We start from the raw sequence: 20,660 nt of genomic DNA, 5'->3' as shown, positions 1-20,660 counted from the left end.
GCCTGGTCTACAAAGTAAGTTCCAGGACTGCCAGGGCAGAAACCCTGTCTCAAAAAAAACAAAAAAACAAACAAACAAAAAAAAAAAAGAATCCGGCATGGTGGCATGCTTGTTTCCCCTGCACTGGGAAAGGGCATGAGCATATTTCTGGGACTTGCAGGCCTGCCAACGTAGTCTACTTGGTGAGTTCCAGGCCAGTGAAAGATACACTCAAGAAGAAGTGGGCAGCACCAGATAGTTAGTAGCCAAGATTGTCCCCTGACCTCCACATGCTCCTGCGCATACACTAACACATACAAGTTATAGAAAATAGGTAGGAATTGAAGAAATGGGAATACTGAGCATTCCAAAAACAGTAGTGGTGGGGGATGGAGAAAGGGCTCAGTGTTTGAGAGCACTGGATGCTCTTAGAGGTCTGAGCTCAATTCCCAGTCCCCACATGGTATCTCACAACTATCTATAAAGGGATCTGACATCCTCTTCCGTGTGCAGGCATGCATGCTCTCATATACATGAATTATATAATTAAATCTTTAAAAAATAATAGCAGCAAGCATTTAATAAATTTCCCAGTAAGTGCATCATACTTCAAAATCCTAGCTTTTCTCATCATACTGACTTTCTTGTTCTCTCACAATGCTATAAGATATACACGCCAGGGAAGGAAGAATCTGAAGCACATTCCTGCTTCTTAACCAAGCATCTGTCTGGTTAAAATCCTATCACCTACCTGTTAGCTCCCATTTCCAGTGACTTAGAGGTATTTAAAAATAACCCTACAAACGCAACAGCATCCATTTCTAGGGAATTGTTCACAGACTGAAAATGCTGAGGACCTGACTATCCATCATAAAGGTGTAGCTTGCCAGCATGAGGTTCTGTCCGTAACTTATCCACCCATGCAGTGCCCTGCAAAGGTTACCCAGGGTGTTCTCAGTTGCTATACAGTGTGCTGGGTGCACTGTGCTCAGGATGAAGGTGGACTTGGGACTGGTTCCAACCCCCGGAGGCCACCTTCACCAAGCAAATCACTTCCCCAGGCAATGTCTGGGCTCTACAGAGTAGATATGTGAACTTCACATTCCTAAGGACCCTGGCCAGCACTTTAAAACACCCAAATTGAAACCGCTTCATGTCCGTGAGTATTGGGAGAATTTTAACAACTGGATTAAAAGGCCAATCAATGGGCAAATCCCCAGGGGGGAGAGTTAATGCCAGGGAATAGATTAACCGTTAACTGATTTCAAGAGCAAATGGAAAGTGCAAATCTAAGAGAACCAAGGTGAGAAAGAGAATGAAGAAGCAGAGGGAGCAGGAGCTGGAAGAAAACCAGTGGGCTAAGTCTGTACCGGCATGGGAAATAATTCTCTCGTTCCTGCTGCCTCCTCTTCCCCACATTTTCCATTTTCTTCATGCAGATAAAATGTAGGCAGCTTTATTCTGTTCATTTGTTTCCTTCTATGTAGGTGTAATAACTAGACAGTAAAAATGTACCCAGTATTACAGCGGAGAAAGGAAACGACTTTGAGCCTGGGAGCGCACTTCTTATCAGTCTATGTGGTTTGCATTTTCTTCACCATGAACGAACAAGTATTCAAAGACATTGGAAATGTTTTCTGCAGGATATGTTTAATTCCAGGCCAGCTTCCCCTACTATCTAGTCCATTTCTTGGTCAAACACTTCTACTGGCAATCACTCTGTGTGCAAGTCAATTTATTTCAAATTATAACCTACCCCACACTGCCAATCCACTTACTAGCAAAATGGATTTGAGAAGGCCTATAATAAAAGATTCATAGTAAGGCTGTTAAATAAAACAAGCAAATCAAATGCATGGAAAGGAAGGGGAGATGAAAGACTCGGGCATGATATTGACCGTGATTGAGCAAGGACCAGAGATCTGAGTTTCCCACAGAAAAGGCGGGCATGGGAACATGACGGGGTTATCATTCTTGTTGTCTGCAAAAAAAGATTTTATGCCAGTTTGTCAAAGGAGACATTTTTACCAGGTGCTGAATTCTCAGAGACAGTCTGTCAGGCACTTTGGGAACATTTAGATTTTACGGCCGTAAGCCTAGACACTGGTTCTCAAATCTGACCCTGAAGGAGAAAGCTTATTACAGTTGGCTGAGTCCTGTTCTCACAGATTCTGACCCAGATGTCTGGGGGGGTTGGGGTCTGAAGATCTGCATTTCTGACGGACTCCCCGATGCTGTGACTTCGAGACCACACTGACACCTTAGGACCCAAGACTACTCAGCCCCTAATGGTTCTGTTCTGGCTTTTCCCCCCAACTTGACACAAGCTAAGCTCATCTGGGAAGCAGGAACCTCATAAGAAAATCCTCATTAGGAAAATGTCTCCCAGATGGATGGAAGTAGAAAATACCATCATGATGGAGGTAATCCAGACCCAAAAGGACAGGCATGGTATCTGCTCACTGATAAGTAGATATTAGCCATAAAGTGCTATAATCAATAGATTCAAAGAAGCCAAGTAACAAGGAGGGCCCAAGAGAGTATGGTAGATTCTTCCTTAGAAGGGGAAATAAAATAGCAATCGGAGCTGGATGGTGGGAGAGAACTCGGTGGGAGAGGGGATGGGGATGGGAAGGGGCATCAGGTGTAGGGAGAGAATAGAAATGGGCAGATGGGGGGGGGGGATCTCTAGAATGTGTCAGAGACCTGAGATGCGGGAGGCCCCAGGAGGTCTATGGGATGATTCTAGCTGATACTCCTAGTAGTGAGGGGATATCAATCCTAAAGTGGCCACTTCCTGTAGCCAGCCAGGACTCCCAATGAAGGGAGAAAGACAGAAACCCACCCACAAACCTCTGACCTAAAATGTATCCTGCCTACAAGATGTGCAGGGACAAAGATGGAGTAGAGACTGGGGGTAATGACCAACCAATGATTGTCCCAAATTGAGACCCATCCCATGGGCAAGAACCAATCCCTGACATTATTAAGAATACTCTATGTTGCTTGTAGACAGGAGCCTAGCATCCCCTGAAAGGCTCCACTGGGGAGTCATATGGAAGAGAGAGAACGATTAGGGGACCTGAAGAGAACAAGGACTCCACAGGAAGACCATCAGAGTCAACTAACCTGAACCCTTGGGGGCTCCCCCAGACTGAACCACCAACCAAAGAGCGAGCACAGGCTGGGCCTAGGCTCTCTGCCTATATGCAACAGATGCAGCAGAGCAGATGAGCAGTTTGATCTTCATGTGGGTCCCCCGACCACAGGAGTGGGTGATGTCCGTGGATCTGTTGCCTACCTGCCTGTGGATCGCATTCCCCTAGCTGGGCTGCCTTGTCTGGGAGAGGATTCACCTAGTCCTGCAGTGACTTGGTGTGCCAGGGTCGGGGGAGGGGGGATATTGGGGATGGGTGATACTTAGGGGGTTGCTTCCCCTCCTCAAAGGAGACAAGAATAGGTGGGGGAAGGGCATGCCTAAGGGGGCAGTGGGAGGAGAGAGGGCTTGATATTGGGATGTAAAGTGAGTAAATAAATCTCATAAAAATCTTTACAAAGAAAAAGAAAATGCCTCCATCAGATGTCCTATAGGCAAAAGCATAGGGCCTTGATTAATGACTGATTTGGGAGGGATCAGGCCAGGCAGAGTGGACAGTGTCACACCTGGGGAGGTGGGTCTGGGTTGTGTAAGAAAGCAGGCTGAGCAAGCCACAAGGGAGCCAGCAGGTATGCAGCATTTCTCTGTGCTTTCCGATTCCTTTTTTTTTTTTTTGTTTTTTCGAGACAGTGTTTCTCTGTGTAGCCCTGGTTGTCCTGGAACTCACTTTGTAGACCAGGCTGGCCTTGAACTCAGAAATCTGCCTGCCTCTGCCTCCCAAGTGCTGGGATTAAAAGTGTGCGCCACCACCGCCTGACTTCTGATTCCATTTTTGCCCGAAGTTCCTGCCCTGCCTTCTCCAGTGATGGAGCGAGGCCTGAAAGGTGTAAGATGGAAACAAAACAAAACAAACAAACAACCCCACTTTCCTTCCCCAAGTTTCTTTTGGTCATGGAGTTTTATCACAGCAGTTAAGAATGTCAAGATGGTTCCATCACGCGGCTCTGCTGAAGCCCTCAACACAGCCTGCACTTCAGTTAAAACACGGAAAAATAACCCAGGAGAAGGATGTCTGATGCTAAGGAACCAAACATGCTCTTCAAATGATCTAATCAGAAAATAAAACAAGAACTTGAAGATGGTCCTGTGTATGACCCTTCCTAACACGAACGTGCAAACATGTTACAGCGCCTCAGATCCAACAGTGGCTAGACAGACAATACATATACAGTTTGTAAAGTGCTGATTCGTTAACAACAGCCCCATTTCACCCAGAAAGCTGCTTTCTGGCCAGCATCTGAAACACATTATAATTCAGTTCCCAAATCAAGACTCAGTGATCTTAGGCCAGCTCAGGAGGGTAAAGCCGCTTGCCACCAAGGCTCGATTCGTGAGTTTAATCCCCCTCAGGACACACATGGTGGAAAGAAGGACTCAGCATGGAAAGTCACCCTCTGACGTGGAAGAGCTCACACAAAACCAATGTGCCTTTAGAAAACCTGCACTCTCCTTTATTTCTTTTCTGTTGACACTGGAAATGAAGACGGGCTGTTTTAAGAATTAACATAGATGCTTTTTCCAGAGGAGAGAGAGTAGTTATTTTCAACACTAACAGCATCATTTGCCTTCCAGTATCCCTGAGTACCAGGCACCTGAGTCACAGCATTCAAGTCCACACCTGAGGCCACTTGTCCCTAAATTCTGCTTAGCTCATACCCGTTAAAAGCACTCGGAGCCTAGGGAGACAATGAATGCATTTAACAACTGCACCCAGATACAAACACGAAAAGAAAAACACAAACACACCAACAATATGCACACTTACAACAGGTCTGATTTATAATATTAAAAAACCACCCCTAAATAGCCAGGCACTGTGACGCAAGCCTGCAATCTAAGCAATTAGGAGGCTAAAGAAGACAAATCATGAGTTTGGGGACAGATCCTGTCCTGCCCTGCCCCTTGGGTTGGGCAAATCAACTGAAAACAAATCAAGCAGATACTCTTACTTGCTGACGTATGCATTTCAGAAAGGGTTAAAATAACAAATTCCTAAAAACAAAACAAAACAACAACAACAACAAAAAACCTGAAACCTTCAAATTCCCGTAACTAAGTTTTCGAAATCCATATTCTATACCAAGGACTGGATCGGATGCTGGGAATAAGCACACCGACCTTAGCTCTTCTGACTGTAATTAGCACTGTGGTAAAGCAGAGGTCTTCACGTGATATAGGTAAAGTGAGTGCTGGATATATGATTATGGAATATCAGCTGTGCCCAAGGGATGGACACAGTCAACTTCTGTGGCTCACAGGGGTTCTGTGGAGGACATGACCTCATAGACACCATTAAGAGGAGATATAGCTAGGGGGAACAAAGACAGAATGGTGAATGACCCTGAACCAGGCACTAAAAGTTAGGTATGCAAAAGTTACTCACCCCTTCCTCTTTACACACTGAAAAACTGTGTCCAACAGGACAAGTGCTGGCCCAAAATCCATTTCCCAGAATTCCTTTCAGAAGTGATTATGGTAGTTCCTGTTCAATATAAGTGGAAGCCAGTAACAGGCTCCTGGGGACGCCTCTTATTCAACTTTTGTTTTCCTGTCTTGTACTTCACCCTTCTAGATGCTTATAAAACAGACAAGAAGTCTTAAATTATGGCTGCCCTTCTACAAGGAGAATGAAGTTCAGAGAGATGGGCAGAAACACTGGAACTACCACACCTTCCCAGGACTGCCCACATCCAGGATTTGGGTCATTGAGAAAAGGAAATTCTGATTCAGTTACTGCCTTGGCCTGAGGAGGCATACAACAGAGGACTATCTTATACACATAGATGGTGCTGAGCAAAAAAACTACCACTTATGTTTCTTCTTGTCATAAAAGCTAATAAGCTAGGACGTGGTAGCACCAACCTCCAACCCCAGGACTTGGGAAGCTGTAATTGGAAGATCATCAAGCCCAACCCACGTTACACCACGAGTTACACCACGAGTTATACCAGGGAGGGAATGCCATGAAATAACATGATAACAATGGTTAGCACCATTTAGATTATAGTTTCCTCCAAAAAAAAAAATTTCATACCAATGTACAACCCCAGAGAGTAAAGATTTGTTTTACCATTTGCTCTTCATCCTGTAAAAAAAAAAAAAAAAAAAAAAAAAAACCACTGAGCTATGAACACACCAATGTGTGTATGCATGCATGACCATTTATCATCTCCTTACATGCCATCACCCATCTCAAGCTCTGATGTTATCTTTTCCTTTTGCCCCCAAGACAGCCATCTGTCATCTTAGCCCAAACAGGCAGGGCAGCAAGAAACAATGCCAGACTTCTAAATTCTTTTTTTTTCTTATCCTCAACAGGAAGGTTGGGAGCCCGATAACCCATACAGATGCAATAAGAAATCCCAAATGCTCCAAGGACACATGGTCGCCGCTGTCTGCACAGCAGTGTGTCAGTAAATTTTCCTCCTGACACAGAAGCACCAGGACATTAGGTTGTCACTGCTGTTCCTCAACAACCACACCCAGGTTTCAGGGCCAACTTCTGGAGCACTGGAACTGTAAGAAGCCTGCTGTAGTAGCAGTAAGGGCCGGGGAGAACACAGGATAGCTGTCCTTCATCACAGTTCTGGGCACGTGAGTAGTATAGGAGAGTGGCAAGAGACTGGAGGCAGGAGGCCAACACCACCTTGACTATGAGATAGAACCAGCCAGCACCCAGGCAGTCAACCTCAGCCAGCCCCATTACATCCTAGTGGATAACCTCCAGGGTGAAACCAGGAAGAAGACTGAAGTTCATGAAGCAAATGGTCCCAGCTCAAGCACAGTCACCTCATAGTCATACAAATAACAGGGGCAAGTGAGCAAACAGCACAAAAACCGAGACTCAAAGAAGGGGAGACAGTGACTGAAAACAGCAGAGGAGAGTATCTTTGCTTTGCACTTTATATTAACTTTTTTCTTTAGAAACAGATTTGCATGGTCTTGCTAATGATACTCAACAGCAACAGAAGGAAACTGTACCTTTTGTTTTCAAGTATCTACTTCCTTTTCATGTCTCGTATTGGCTCTGACCTCCAACAGGTAATAAGTGGTTTAGCTGTCTTATTTCTGATTTTAGTTAAACATGGCAAGTGCATCCTTCTGAAAAATCATAAGCTGTCAGGCGTGGTGGCTCGTGTCTGTAACCCCAGCACTCAGAAGAGACAGGCAAAATAAGCATGGCAAGTTCGAGGCCAACTTGGTCTATGCAGAGTTTTCCAGGCCAGTCAAAGGACTACAATCTCAGAATAGAAAAGAAAGGCAGACAGTCAAAAGCACAGCAAGGTACCGGCAAAAGACTCACTTGTGGCATGGACTCTGCTTGTTCACGACCCAGCAAAGAACTCACTGCAGGACTTCTGTACCCAATCAAGGTGTCATGTGACTTGTAGAGTCACAGAAAAAGTATAACAAAGACACAACTCCACTGGCAAAGCTGGACTAACGTTGCCACTTCATGATGGAGTCTATTCTATACATTTCACTTACTGTGCAGGAGGTCATTTGCAGATGTGGCTACTGTTCCTGCCTCCCCCACTCTCCATGAATGCCAGACACACTTCTAAATCTATGGATTCAAGGCGAGAGAAGGGAAAACAGTTACTGCGGGTCTAGCATTGAATCTAAGAGGATAATACGCCACGACTAGGAACATGTCAGTTAAAAGTTAGAGATTCCTGAAGTAAGAAATGAACCCAGAATATTTTGTCATAATGGACAAGAATGGAAGAAAAAAGATATCAGGAAGAAGCAGGGCTGAAAGCAGGCAGGGAGTGGGAGGCAGGGGGAAGACAGGGACATAACATCCCTAAACTCTCAGTATGAACTGCCACTGATAGAAATTAATATAACTGACTTTAGAAGTGGGGAACTGAGTAGGTCAATTATCATAGAAGAGATTGGGAATGCGGCTGAATTTCTATCATTAGAAAGGAGGAGACCAGAAATGGGTAATTTCATAGTGGGTTGCATGTGTCTTATACAGAACAGAAATCATTAAAATTAATGATTCAAAATGATAGAATCTCAGGGGAAACCCTCAAAGCCCATCATCTCAGGGGAGTCATTGAGACTTAAAATGAAAACTAGTGACGGTAAGTGTCGAGGAAGTGGAGGTGCTTCCATGGGTGAACGCTTACAAACACTCTTAAACAGAATCCTAATGAACGTGGCCGACCACGGGGGCGGGGCAGTAGGAAAAAGTCATTGCAGTGGGCAGTTTCCATAAGACCATTACCATCAAGATGGCAGCCACACATGTGAACTGAAATCGGTGGGCTATGCCAACAGGGTCTAGCCAAAGACATTTGGTGAAGCCAAGTATCCATTTAAAATAAAACTTAGTTCAAAATAAGAAGATCAAAGCCTTTAAACATGAAAATATCTCACCATTAAAAAAAAAATCACTTGTAGACCATATCCCAACCCACACCTCAGGCAGAAGCCTCCTACCTCACCAGAAATCAGACCAGCACCCTAAATCCAAGGAGAGACTGCCCTCCCACACCTTGCCTATGTTGGCTAGCATGACCCGAATCATCCCTCCTCTCGTTGTTACCACATCCTGTCCAGCACCTCCAGTGAAAGTTTCCTATTCCAACAGGGGCCCAGGCCAGCATCCTGAATCCTAGAGACCAGCACAGCTCTCTGAAAACCAGGCAGAAGCTTTCTATCCGAACAGAAGCCAGGCCAGCATCTGCAAGCCCCTGCTGGAACAGAGGCCATCCAAGCAATTAGAAGGCCAGCCCCCAATTTGGGCAGAAACCCCCTACTCAACCACAGGCCACTCCAGCCAGAAGATCAAGCAGGAAAAAGAAACTTAGGAAGAAAACACCCACCCAACAAAGACAAACTCAGAAATATATACCTAGAACTATAATCTCTCCTAATCCAGATGCCTAAACATCACTGTAAGAATACAATCAATAACAGCCAGAGCAATATGTTACCACCAGAGCCCAGCCATCCCACTATGCAAGACCTGATATTCCAACATTGCTGAAGCAAAAGAAAATGACCACAAAATCCACTTTATGAAGATGTTAGAGGTCCTTAAAGAAGAAATGAACAAATCGCTCAAAGCCATCAAGGAAAAGATAATCAAAACATTCGAGGAAATCAACAAATCTCTTAAAGAATGTCACAAAAGTCAACAAACAGGCAGAGGAAACAAACAAAAGTGCTCAAGAACTGGAAATGGTAATGAAGGCAACAGAACTGGGGGTATTCTGGAAATGGAAAAATCTAGGTAAGCAACCAGGAACTATAGACACAAGCATCACCAACAGAATACAAGAGATGGAAGAGAAAATCTCAGGCATTGAAGACATGATAGAAGAAATAGATACATCATTCAAAGAAAATGTTAAGTCTAAAAAATTCCTTACATAAAACATTCAGAAAATCTGGGACACTATGAAAAGACCAAAGCTAAGAATAATAGGAACAGAAAAAGATTCACAGCTCAAAGGGCCAGAAAATAATCTTAACAAAAATCATTGAAGAAAAATTTCCTAACCTAAGAAAGGACATGCCTATAAAAGTACAAGAAAGAACACTAAACATACAGAGCAAAGAAAGAATATTAAAAGCTGCAAGAGAAAAGGGCCAAGTAACATTTAAAGACAGAACTATTAGAAGTTCACCCCAGAGCCGGGCGTGGTGGCGCATGCCTTTGATCCCAGCTCTCGGGAGGTAGAGACAGGTGGATTTCTGAGTTTGAGGCCAGCCTGGTCTACAAAGTGAGTTCCAGGACAACCAGGCTATACAGAGAAACCCTGTCTAGAAAAAAACAAAAAACAAACAAACAAACAAAAGTTCACCCCACTTCTCAATGTAGACACTAAAAGCCAGAAGGGCCTAAAGAGATACGCTGCAGACCTTAAGAGATCACAGATGCCAGCCCAGACTACTGTACCCAGCAAAACTTTCTATGATAGTACATGGAAAAAACAAGATATCCCATAATAAAAATCAAATTTAAACAATATTTACCCACAAAGCCTGCCCTTTAGAAGGTACTAGAAGGAAAAACTCCAACACAAGGAGGTTAATTACACCCTCAAAAACATAGGCAATAAATAATCTCACACCAGCAAAACAAAACAAAAGGAAGGGAAACACGTGTATGAATGTGTGTACACACCATACACACACACACACACGCACACACACAAACACACACCACATATACATACACACACTACCACCAACTATAACAAAATAACAGGAATTAACAGTCACTGTCCATTTATCTCTCAGTATCAATAGGAGTCCCTAATAAAAAGATAATGACTAACAGAATATATGTAAAAACAAGATCCTTCCTTCTGCTGCATACAGGAAACACATATCAGCATCAAAAATAGACATTATCTCAGAGTAAAAATTAGAAAAGCATTTTCTAAGGAAATGGCCCCAAGAAGCAAGCTGATGTTGCTTCTAATGTCCAACAAAACAGACTTCAATTAATCAAAAGAGAAGGGGAAGGACACCATTTTCATCAAAGGAAAACTCCACCAGGAGGACATCTCAATTCTGAACGTCTATGTGATAAATGCAAGGACACCCATATTTGTAAAAGAAACATTATTAAAGCTTAAATCACACATTGACCCTCACTCATTGATAGTGGGAGACTTCAGTGTCCCACTCTCATCCAGACATAAACAAAACAGAAGTACTGGATCTAGCAGATGTAATGAACCAAATTCCTTAACAGATATCTACAGAACATTTCACCCAAACACTAAGGAATAATACCTTATTCTCTGCATTTCAGAGAACATTCTCAAAAACAGACCCCATTCTTGGTCACAAAGCAAGTCTCATTTAAAATAACACTCTGCATCTAATCAGACCATCACAGACTTCTCCACATCACCGGACTTCAACAACAGAAACAACAGAAAGCCTACAAACTCAATGAAACTGAACAACTCTCTACTGAATGACTACTGGGTCAAAGCAGAAATAAAGAAGGAGATTAAAGACTTACTAGCATTCAAGTAAAATGAATGCACAGCATATCCAAACTTATGAGGCACAACAGTGCTAAAAGGAAAGTTCATAGCACTAAGTACCTACATAAAGTGGAGAGATATCCTACTAGCAACTTAACAGCATATCTGAAAGTTCTAGAACAAAAAGAAGTAAACACACCCAAGAGGAGTAGAAAGTCAGAAAATAATAAAACTGAGTGCTGAAATCAATAAAATAGAAACAAAGAACAATACAAAGGATCAATAAACCAAAGAGTTGGTTATTTGAGAAAAGCAACAAGATAAATAAATTCTTATCCAAACTAACTAAAAGAAAGAGGAAGAAGAACCAAACTAACAAAATCAGAAGTAAAAAGAGGGACATAACAACAGACACCAAGGAAATAAAAAAAATCATTAGGTCATGCTTCAAAAACCTGTACTGAACAAAATTGGAAAATCTAAAACAATTTCCTTGATAGCTGCCACTTACCAAATCAAGATTAAAAAACAAACAAACAAAAAAGAAAAAAAACCCCAAAAAACAATAAATAGAACTTAACCTCTGAGAAAATAGAAACAATCATTAAAAGACTCCCAACCAAAAAATAGCTCAGAGTCAGATGGTTTTAGTGCAGAATGCTACCAAACTTTCAAAGAAGAGCTAAAAACCAATACTCTTCAAACTATTCCACAAAACAGAAACAGAGGGAACACTGCCAAATTCATGTTAAAAGGCCAGTCACCCTGATACCCAAACCATACAAAGACTCAACAAATAAAGAGAATTATAGACAGAAATTGTAGAGAGAAATTACAATTTTTCATAAACATGGATGAAAAAAATTAATCAGTAAAATACTTGCAAAAGTAGGCTTCACCTCAGAGATGCAGGGATGGTTCAATGTATGAAAATATGTTAATATAATGCACCATATAAACCAACTGAAAGAAAAAAAGGATCATCTCATAAGAGGTTGAGAAAGTCTTTGACAAAACCCAACCCCGTCCCCTTCATGAAAAGTCTTAAGAGATCAGGGATTCAAGGAACATAACTAATTATAATAAAAGCAATTTACAGCAAGCCTATAGCCAACTTCAAATTAAATTGAGAGAAACTCAAAGCAATTCCACTAAAATCATAAACAACATAAGGCTGCCCACTCTCTCCTTATCTATTCAATATAGTAACTGAAGTTCTAGCTAGGGCAATAAAAAAACTAAAGGAGGCCAAGGGGATACAAATTGGGAAGAAAGAAGTCAAAGTATCCCTGTTTTTAGATGACATGATTATATCACTAAATGTTCCACCAGGGAACTTCCACAGCAGATAAACACCTTCATCGAATTGGCTGGATACAAGATTAACTCAAAAAAAAAAAAAAAAAAAAAAAAAGAAGTAGCCCTGTTACATACTGTGGTAGTTTGAATGTAATTGGCCCCCATAGGCCAATCGGGAGTAGCACTATTAGGAGGTGTGACAGCCTTGTTTAGTAGATGTGGCCTTGTTAATGGAAGTGTGTCACTGTGGAGGTGAGCTTTGAGTTCTACTATATTCTCAAGCCATGCCCTATGGAACAGTCTCATTCTGCTGTCTGTGGATCGAGATGCAGAACTCTGCTCCAACAGTTCCATGTCTACCTGCACACTGCCATGCTTCCTGCCATGATGATAATGGACTAAACCTCTGAAATTGTGACCCAGCCCCCAATTAAATGTTTTCCTTTATGAGAGTAGTCATAGTCATGGTGTCTCTTCACAGCAATAAAACTCAGACTGAGACACATACAAATGACAAAAGGGCTGAGAAAGAAATCAGAGAACACCCTTCACAATAGCCACAAATATAAAATATCTTAGGGTAACTCTAAGCAAGAAAGTGAAAGGCCTGTATGATAATAACTTCAAGTCTTTGAAGAAGAAAACTGAAGAAGATCCCAGAAGATGGAAAGACCTTCCATGCACATGGCTCCATAGGCTCAACATGACAAAAACGGCCACCTTACCAAAAGCAATCTTAAATTTCAACACAATCCCCATCAAAATTCCAACACAATATTTATGTATCTTTAAATGATAACACTCAGCTTCATATGAAAACAAACAAACAAAAACACAGAATAGCTAAAACAATCCTGAACAATAAAATAACTTCAGGAGGTATGGCCATCACTGATTTCAAGCCATAAAACAGAACTATAGTGATAAAAATTACATTGCACTCGCACAGAAACTGACAGTTTGATCTATGAAATCAAACCGAAGATCCAGATGCAAATTCACACACCTATAGACACTTAATTCTTTTTAAAAAATAATTCATAAATATGCAATGGATAAAAGAAAGTATATTCAACAAATGGTGCAAGACTAACTGGATGTCTGCATGTAGAAGAACGTAAATTGATCCATATTTATCACCATGCACAAAACTCAAGTCTAAGTGGATCAAGATCTCAACATAAAATGCAAAATACTGAATCTAATAGAAGAGAGAGTGGGGAATAGCCTTGAGCATGCTGGCACAGGAAACAACTTTTTGAACAGAATGCCAATTACACAAGCACTAAGATGAACAATTAATAAATGGGACCTCATGAAAACGAAAAAGCTTCTGTAAGGCAAAAACCACCATCAATAGGACACAATGTCAGCCTACAGAATGGGAAAAGATGTTTTACCAACTCCACTTCTGTCAGAGGGGTAATATCCAAAATATATAAAGAACTCAAGAAACTAGACATCAACAAACTAAATAATCTGATAATTAGATTATCTAATAATCTGATAATCTTTGAATAATTTTAAAATGAAGTACATGTCTAAACAGAGAATTCTCAACAGAAGAACCTCAAATGGCTGAGAAACGCTTAAAGAAATGTTTGGCATCCTTAGTCATCAGGGAAATGCAAATCAAAACTTTGAGGTTCCATGCACCTGCTAAAATGGCTAAGATCAAAACCACAAGTGACAGCTCATGCTAGCAAGGATGTGGAGCAAGGGGAACCCTCCTCTGTCACTTGTGCAAACTTGTACAGCCACTATGGGAATCAATATGGTGGTTCCTCAGAAAATTGGGAATTAATCTACCTCAAGGCCCAGCCATACGACTCCTGGGCATATAAGGAAAGGACACTTCATCTTAGCCCAGGGAAATGTGCTCAACTGTGTTCACAGAAGCTTTACTCAGAACAGCAGAAACTGGAAACAATCAACCAAAGAATGGATAAAAAAAAAATTTTTTTTAAAGAGGTACATTTACACAATGGAGTATTACTCAGCTGTTTAAAAAAGTGGCATCATGAAGTTTGCAGGAAAATAGATGGAACTAGAACTAATCATCCTGAGCGAGGTAACCCAGACCCAGGAAGACAAGCATGGTACATACTCATTTATAAGTAGATACTAGCTATACATTAAAGAATAACCCTGCTACAGCTCACAGACCCAGAGAGGTCAAATAACAAGGACAGCTTAAAGGGGATGCAAGGTTTTTCCTGGAAAGGAGAAATTGGCAATTAAGGGTTGACTGGGGGCAGGTAGCGATGAAAACAGGAGGGATTGAAGTGGGACTCGAACCTTGTTAGAAAACCTCCAGTCTAGTTTGTCAGGCCTATAGGATGTGTTGGGACCATAGCCTAGCATAATAGTCATCAGAAATACTTTATCTAGCATCTGATGGGAACAGATGCAGAGTCCCACAGCCAAATATTAGGCAGAGCTTGGGAAATCCTGTGGAGGAGGAAGAGTAGGAGGGTAAGGAGGAGGAGGAAGAGGAGGAGGAGGAGGGGGGTGTGGAGGAAGAAGAGGAGGAAGAGGAGGAGGAAGGATTGGAGGAGCTGTAGGGATCAATGACAGCACAAGAACAGGGCCCATAGAATCTGCTAACTGGAACCCAAGGGAGCTCAGAGATCAGGGACCCTGTAAGGTCTGATCCAAGTCCTCTGCATATATACTGCGGTTGTGCAGCTCGGGGTTCTTGTGGGACTCCTAACCCACCATCCACTGTGGAGCAGAGGCTGTCTCTGATTCTTTTGCCTGTCTTTGGGTTGCCTCTTTGCCTCCTACTGGGTTGCCTTCTCCAGCCTTGATGTGAGAGTATATGTCTGGTCTTAGGCCTGCTCTTCTCTGGGGGAGCGGTAAAGGAGTTGTGGATTCAGTGGAAAGAAGAGGTGGAGAGAAGAGAATTGGGGGAGGGGGAGTGGAAGAGCTGTAGTAGGGATGTCATTTATGAGGAATAAATAGAAAGGGAAAATGCAAAAAAAAAAAAAAAAAAAAAAAAAAAAACCAAAAACCAATCAGTTGTAATCCTCATTCCAATCTAACAGAAGCATCAAGATGGAATCACTGCAGCTCTTACAGTTTATCAGTGAAGGGGGATACTGGTAGCCACATCTTCTTACTTAAGGCATTCCCTACAGGAGAAGTGAGGGACTACACACAGGGGTCAGGAAACTCAAGAGTACTATACCAGCCAGCCCCTCCCCAAGGTTATAGTGGAAGCAACTCCTGCCAGGAAGAGGAAACTCTCTGGTAGAGCTGGCTGCAGGGTAGACAGGGAGTTCCAGAGAGGTAGCCATTCAGGAGTCCTCTGGCTAGCGTGGCTTTTTCAGTGATGTATCTGCTTTGTAAGTCACCAATGCCTTGTGAAGAATATCAATAAGCCCATGGGCTGCCTACCCTGCAGCTGGATAGAACGGCTTCTTGGGTCTATTGCCAGTGTCCTATCTTGGATGAATGGACATTTGTTCATTAAAGATAGTGGCAGCAAAGCCCAAATGCATATCCCATGACAGCTGTCAACAATATATAATATGATTTAATGGGTGGGAAAATAGGTACATACTACATACCAATCGGTGTGTATAAAGTGGGAGCTATCCAAATGTCTGTGATCATCGCAAAAGTGGAATTTCACATGACTTAGCTTCTATGTATGACAAAATGTATCAGAGATAAGATTATAATATATTAGGAATGAATGCCAAATCAATGTGGGTGTGTGTGGGGGGAGCATTCTCCATATTGTTTTTCAAGATGGTTAGAGTAGATAAGAGAGTCCCATAGCACAGTACCTGATGCAGAACGATTGCCATTCTTTCTATTCCTCCCAGAAAGCCAAAGCTCATCTGGCTGAAACACCGTTAGACTCTAGATGCTACACAACTGAGACCCAGAGGGATGGGAGACTCATAAGGACTCTGAAATCATCTCTGTCCAGAGGAATGAGGACTCCTGGCTGACTGTCTCAAAACAGCTGTGAGGTGAGAGACGATGCCATCACTGCTGGTATATGAGCTGAAGCAAAAGCCTTCACTTCTGACTGTGCACACAAAAGGCCCCAAGTGTACTTGCCAGCTGCTAGAAGGGTGCATTTTGTGTTTGGGACTATCAATCCTCCCAAGTCACAGACAAGCTTTGTGTAGTATCTCCATACCTCCACTGTCTGCTCTAGGCAGATCTTCCCGTCACATTTACTGCAAACCGAAAGCATACCACAGAGGGGTTGAGAGAGCTGGCTCGGTGGTCAAGAACACTTATTGCTCTTGGGGAGAACCTGGGTCCAATTTCCAGCACTCACATGGTCATTCACAAACATCTGTAATTGCTCTTCCAGGCCATCCAATGCTGTCTTCTGACCTCGGTAGGCATCAGGCATACACAAGGCGCACTTACATGTACGCAGGCAAAACACCCATTCACATAAAATAATCAAATATTTTTTAAAAGCCCACCACGAGAGAGAGAGAGAGAGAGAGAGAGAGAGAGAGAGAGAGAGAGAGAGCAAGTCTCCATGATACCGACACAGCCTGTGGTGGTCTGCATGTTCAAACCCCAGAGGCTAAATCCATGCTAAAACTTAGAAAAGCCTCCGTTCAGATGCCACTTAAACCCTATGTATTTTGGTTGGCTGGGGAAAGTGAGTCTCATCTCTTCTCACAGTACAGGGCTGCTCAGCTCTCTTGCTCTTCAGACCTGTGCATGATACCCTCTGCTACTCAAGTGTTAATCATGTCAAACAAAGCAGCTCCAGGGCTCAGCCAGGCCTCTGGGGCAGATCCTTGTACACAGCAGGCAGGATGGCAAGAACCATCCACCTTCTTAAAGAAGCTACCCTGCTGTCTTCATCCAGTCTCCATGGACTCAGTTAGCCTTGATGCTTGATGAACTGGCAATTTAACATCTTCTCATACCCTGAAAGAGCAACCCTGAGGCTTTTTATTTCTCAAAATGTATGCTTCTGTCGTTGTGTGTTAAAAATAACGCAGTTACTTCTACACAGCTAAGAGCTCTGAATTAACAAGCTCGCCACTAGTTTTGACCAGACTGACTTCACCTGTCATCCTGCTGGGAAGGCTAGAAACACAGAATGCATTTTAAATGGCATCTTTTCCAGCCCAATCAGCCCTCAAAAACCCTTCTGATGGCAGCTATTTATGTGTGAAACCGAAAAGCTCTGGATGCATAAATGTATTCAGATGGCTGATTATAATTACCATGAAAAAGGGCTCGTAGCTATCACTGAATCATTCCAACTCTGGGAGGGGGGCAAAGACTTACTCAGGGTTCTGGATGTGGTGAGAGAATGCAAGACCGTACTGTGCATTTCCCATCCCGCACCTCAGCCAAGGTGCAAGGATTTGTACTGTGCTCCTGCAGAAAGCCACAGCCTGGTCATTGACACAGAACTTTCCTAGAGTCTCAATTCTGAACCTAAAGAATTTTGGGGAAAAAAAATACATTCAGCACCTTTGTAAAGCCCCCAATAAAGAAATAACATCAAAAAACATAGCACCGCTGTATTGCAGCTTATGGGAATGACAATAATTCCCATGGTGTGATCACAGCATCCCTGTCCCTCGGGACAACTCAAGTGTACTCTGAATTTTATAGAGTTGAGGGAAAAGCTCTGCCAAGTGTTCACAAATTCTGCCCTCTTTACTCCAAATTCAAATAGCCACTAAGGGATTGTTTTCTACAAGCATATTAATGGTGCTTTCCAAACCTGTATTTGTACGTCCACAGGCTGCTCAAACGTTCTGACCCGTGTACCATAGACCATGCTACAAACTAAGCTCTGAGGTCCCTCTCCAGTTCACAGCGTGAGGCCCCAGCTCCACGGAGACAGCATGCGGTGGGTGGTGGGACTCTGAGACGTAAGCTGCATAGGTGTGTTCAAAAGAAAGAGACTCTCCTGATAGGCAGAGACCAGAGTAAGGGCTTCTCCCTACTGTCCTGTGAGTATGGATGTCTATAAGCCCAGGCTGAGGTTTCACAAAGACCAGATTGGCTGGGGCATTGCTCCAGCCTCCCAAACGATGCTATAATAAATGCCCAGTGTTCAGAGAAGCCCGTCTGTGTGCATTTGTCATGGCAGGCTGGGCTTACTAAGACATCTGCCTTCCATGGACCCCTGCTGCTCCCGTTCCTGGCACCAGGCAACCAAACCATTCATCCCATGGAGGGCTCTTCTGCTATTCTTCCCTAGGACACTGAACCACATTTCCTTCTGGTTGATGCGTCGCTTTCAAAAAGCGCCATTCTTCCAGCAATAGCTCTCTCCGTAACCGAGGTATGCAACAGGAAGTGGGAAGGCAGGGTCACGTCTAGCTCATCACACCTCTTTGGATGGCCTATCAGCCAGTCTCTGAAACCAGGTTTAATATGTCCCTTAGGAGGCTCAAATGATATACATAGAAAACATGAGTTGGAGGGGCCATGTGAGTGAAAAATACAATTACACTGTCTCAGCTCTTTTTTTTTTTTTTAAAATCTCATTACTATGCTTCTCGAGCATAGTCTTTAATGAGTTACTTCATTACCTATTCATTCTTTGCAAAGTAAAAGGACCCTTCCTCAGGAAGACCCACACATATGCTGCAACCCTGGAATCAAGTGCTTGTGGGTTCTCCCTGCAGTGGGACGTTAAGGTCTGATTGGCCATGGTCTGTCACCTGTTCATCCAATCAATGCCATTGTAAAGTTGTAATGTGGCTCCTTCTCAACTTGGAGATAGTTGACATTATTACGGTTTAGTGTTACAACATGGCAAGATGTTTTCTCCATAGCCAGAAAGAGGAGAGAGAGCAGAATAAGAGAAAACTCAAAGACATTTTGAGAAACTTTCGACACTAGCCAGTGGTTCCATGCCTGACTGAGATACTCGATGTAAGGGCCAGGTCTCACCTTCAAAACTGCAGACTCCATCACAGTACCTGGCACATAGCAAGAGCCAATTATTCAGTCAACAATCAGGATACACATGGAAGGGAGCGCTTGTGTGGGCTTTCTCCTGCAGACAGCAGAGCAGGTTCCTAATCCTAATCTCCCGAGGTCTCCTTGGAGAATGTGCAGCTGAGCCTGGCGCTGGCTCTGAAGTCAGAACCATGACTTTACACCCCGCAGTGACAGTGATCCTACTCCCGACATGTCTGAATTCTATTCTCCATAAAGAAAGGGGGCTGACAACCACCATGCAGGCTTGTTGTAAACACTGAAGAGATTCATACACAGCCCTTAGAACATTACCCAATATACTATATTAATAAAGGTTGTTTTGTATGTTTGCCACACTGAGAGTCAAAACCAGGACCTGGCACATGCTAAACAAGTGGTTTACCAGTGGGCTATATCCCAGCCCCAAAATCTATCTACCTGTCTGCTGTCTGTCTGTCTACCTAACTACTCCCTCCCTCCCTCCCTCCCTCCCTCCTTCCCTTCCTTCTTTTCTTTTTCTCTTTCTTTCATCTTTTTCTATTTTTTTTTTAATACTATGCAGCTCTGGCTCACCTGAAATTCACTACGTAAACCAGGATGGCCTCAAATTCCCAGAGATCTGCCTACCCCTGAGTCCTGAGTGTTAGGGTTAAAGCACCATATGGGTATGGGTGTACAGCACCATACCCAGCTGGTCTTTATTATTTACAAATCTCTCTGAAGAAACTGCTACACAAGCCAAATAAGCCATAAGCTGATTTCCATCTGTAAATTATATCTAGCCATATTTCCATGCAACTATCTCTCTAACTATTCTATAACTTAATGAATCATATATTTTGTACTGGATATCAATAAACCCTAATATTAAAAAACACACACAGAGACTGTGCTGTAGGATTTCATGTCCTCAGATTTAAAGTCAAGTACTTATCCTGATGAATAGCATAATCAAAAGGGATGGGGCCTGTGTGACAGAGGAGTGAACACTGCTACAATGCTCGGCAGTAATGGCACAAGGACGTTCCCAGAAAGCCATCTATCTCCAAAGTAGGGCCACTAAACAAGAATAGAAGGGACCATATGCAATTTTGCTATGATGTGCTATGATGAAGTACCACAAAGCACTGAGTGAAAGGGAAGCAGACCATGGCCAGTGAGATCTAAAACTCTCAAGCCAGGGAGAACAAAGCAAGCTCTCGAGTTCAGGACTGTAGCATGTATGTGGACCTACCCAAGGGATCAGGGCTGTAGCATGTGTGTGGACCTTCCCAAGGGATCAGGGCTGTAGCATGTGTGTGGACCTTCCCAAGGGATCAGGGCTGTAG

At 43.0% G+C, this 20,660-nt stretch overlaps 1 protein-coding gene across 2 annotated transcripts in view; it reads right to left on the bottom strand.

The window, feature by feature from the left end:
• Positions 1–20,660, bottom strand: part of Lypd6 (LY6/PLAUR domain containing 6) — a 134,174-nt gene that overhangs the window by 52,890 nt on the left and 60,624 nt on the right. The window contains exon 1 of one of the 2 annotated variants that reach the window (XM_029535772.1): positions 7,625–7,704. The exons of the other annotated variant lie outside the window; for it this stretch is intronic. The gene's annotated coding sequence lies outside the window, so the exon portion shown is untranslated. Of the gene's footprint in view, positions 1–7,624; positions 7,705–20,660 lie in introns of those variants that run through there. 2 annotated transcript variants of the gene reach the window in all.

This window comes from Mus pahari, chromosome 3 (genome assembly GCF_900095145.1).
Source record: "Mus pahari chromosome 3, PAHARI_EIJ_v1.1, whole genome shotgun sequence".
Lineage (NCBI taxonomy): Eukaryota > Metazoa > Chordata > Mammalia > Rodentia > Muridae > Mus > Mus pahari.
This window is presented reverse-complemented; position numbering and strand designations above follow the sequence as displayed.